Source organism: Austrofundulus limnaeus, unplaced genomic scaffold, assembly GCF_001266775.1.
Source record: "Austrofundulus limnaeus strain Quisiro unplaced genomic scaffold, Austrofundulus_limnaeus-1.0 Scaffold311, whole genome shotgun sequence".
Taxonomy (NCBI): Eukaryota; Metazoa; Chordata; class Actinopteri; order Cyprinodontiformes; family Rivulidae; genus Austrofundulus; species Austrofundulus limnaeus.
The window spans coordinates 90,180-93,005 of record NW_013952713.1 but is presented as its reverse complement, the minus strand read 5'-3'; positions in this window follow the sequence as shown (position 1 = coordinate 93,005).

Genomic DNA, 2,826 nt, shown 5'->3' with positions numbered 1-2,826 from the left:
TTGATTATGTGATGTTGAGCTTTGCTATAATATGGTCACTTTTGTAGTGCCCACACATGAACAGCAAATTTAAAGAACATAAAACTTAAACACCCTTCATTTGATTAAAGACAAGACTTTTTTTTCCTTTTAATCTATCCTGTTGCTTTTTCACCACATCATTTTTGTCCTTGTAATAATGTCACAAGGAGCCTTGAGTCATTTGTGTTTAAATGCTGACTCCAAGTGCTTCTGTAGTGCTGCTCTGTCATCTTCTTCAAAGTCAGACATCTGACTCCCCCTGACAGGAGAGCTCCTTCTGAGTAGGACAGAAAACACCACTGACAGACAGACAGAACAGCGCCTCCATGTGGACATGCTGGAGAGAGACCACATCATGTTTCATTTGTCATCTAAAGGCAGCACAATGCTAAAAACAATGACAATACTATTTATCTACATCTTTTCTTTTTCTTTAAAACAACTATGCACTTGTGAATCATGGTATCTGTTGAAAGTTGAATTTAATCAATTGCTGTGAAACGTTTAGTGAACAAGCATTGTACGTTGTGTTCCAAGGGTCATGTTTGGAAATGCAAATAAGGTTAGTGTATGATGACCTTACCACAGTATTCTCCCTTCCCCTTTCCACTGTAGAGGGGTGCCTCGCATGTGCTTGCTCTGCATGAAAGAGTCTCCATAGAGACTAAGAAAACACAAGCGCACAAGCTTAGAGGGTGACTCTGTGAATGTGTTTTCTTCAGGAGGACAATGACACTGAACTGCAAGCCAGAGCTTCATGCGGAGGTATTAAGTGGAAAACAACAGATGCAAATTTTCCCCTTGTTTAAAGAGCATTAATGTGTTCATTGGAGGAAAACATATTTCCCTGCTTTGAATGACAAAAGAGAAGTGCATACAAACCTTTATTTTTGCAGATAATTTCTTGTTTTTGTTTTTTCAAAAGATTTTCTGTTAAGTGGAACTCACCTCTAAGGCAATGCTGTTTAACATTTAAAAATGTGTCATGAGTGATAATAGCAGTCATTTCTAAATATATAATGATTGAAACATGCTATGTTTTGTCACATATGAAATATAAATGCTGTACCTGACAAAAGTAGTTAAAAACAAAATCATCACTGAGAATATTAGACTTGAGGACTATGATTAACACATTTTACCACTCTACATTTGTTCATTTCTTTTCCAATTTTTTCCTCCTTCCCCCACTGTTTTACTGTCTTACTCAACCTTACTCAACACTTAATATCTTGCTTTCTGTCAATCAATCTGGGTTGATAACAAAGCATCAAAGAAGACCCATAACGTCTCCATGTGTTACATTAACCCTCTGACAGAAGTGGAGAAATCWAATGTTCCCTGTCTATGCTGTGGAGACTAAAGGGCTGTCGTTAAGCTGGAGTGGGAGAAAGTGGGCTCCAAAATGGTTTGCAGCTATTACTCCCTGAAATTGGCATCTTTTGACCCCATTTGCTCAGAAACTAGATTCTGCATCAGAATGTCATTTGGAGAGTAGGACCTAATCTCAAACTTTCTCTCAGTTGGTGGCCTTGTTTGGAGTAAATACAAGAAAGGCAAAAGGGGAACACAGTCAGACAGAATGAAAATGAGAGAAAGACCACTTGCAGCCTTCTGTTTTATAGTTTTTAGACAAGCCTGTGACTTAAAGATGTTAAATCAAATGGTCAGAGGTGGGATGAATTCACTTCAGATAAATATAAATGAATAAAGGGTCATGAAAATAGTAATCAGTTTTAAATGTCTTATCATCAGTAAACCCATAAGTTGTATAATTAAATCCAGGGGTCAAGCAATGAAGTACACGTACTTTGTTAACTTAATTTTTGATTACGGTAGCCATACTTTACTTGAGTAATTATTTTTCAGCCTACTTTTTACTTCTACTCCGTCCTTACATTTTAAAAATACACAAATATTTAATTTCTAATTCACTCTGGCTTGTTTTCCTTCTGGCTTGTAATAAAAAAAAGTCTATCGAGATAAATACTGCCTAGAGTGAACTTGATTGTGGTTGTATATATCATTCTGTCACCGGATTGGATTTTATGATCTATCACCCCTGCACATGACACAAATTACATCACACTCCAGCAGAGACAAWTGAGACAAATGTTTTATCACTCGTACAGTAGAATCAGTTTAAATAATCCCTCAGTAAGCTGTAAGGTTTTCTAAACGTATGCTGTAGGGCTTCTTTGGTTGCCATTTTCATTAGTTTCCTACTGAAACTGCTTTCCAGCCTTTTGCTGTGGACGACTCATCGAGTCTCTGATTTTCTGGTCTTCCATCTTACTTATAATGTATAGGTTGAGTTCCCACTTTCAGTACTAGTACTTTGTTTTCTATTCTGCATAAAACCCAAATTCTTTCACTTGGWACTTGATGATCATTGACCAGTTACTTCTTTTCTGAACTTTTTTATTTAAGGTGACAGGAAGTGATCAGGCATCACTTATTTCATCAGGCATCACTCTATAACACTGCCTTGGCCACTTTATCACTGGTTTTAAAACTGCACAACCCTGACTATATTGTTTTTCTGGTCACTGTTATTGCTGGATCTAAATGTACTACTCCAACTACAATGTCTGCTTTGATTACTGTATTGAACTAGTGTACGTATGTTTTATATATTTTATTATATTTTTTCCTTTATCCTTTGTATTTTCTTTATTATTTGATATATTTTATACTTCTTGCACCTTTACACCAAAGCAAATACCTAGACCTAGTCTGTGAATCCTGTTCATTGACAATGGTTATAAAACTGATACTGATTCTGATTTTGTTACACATTCAGGC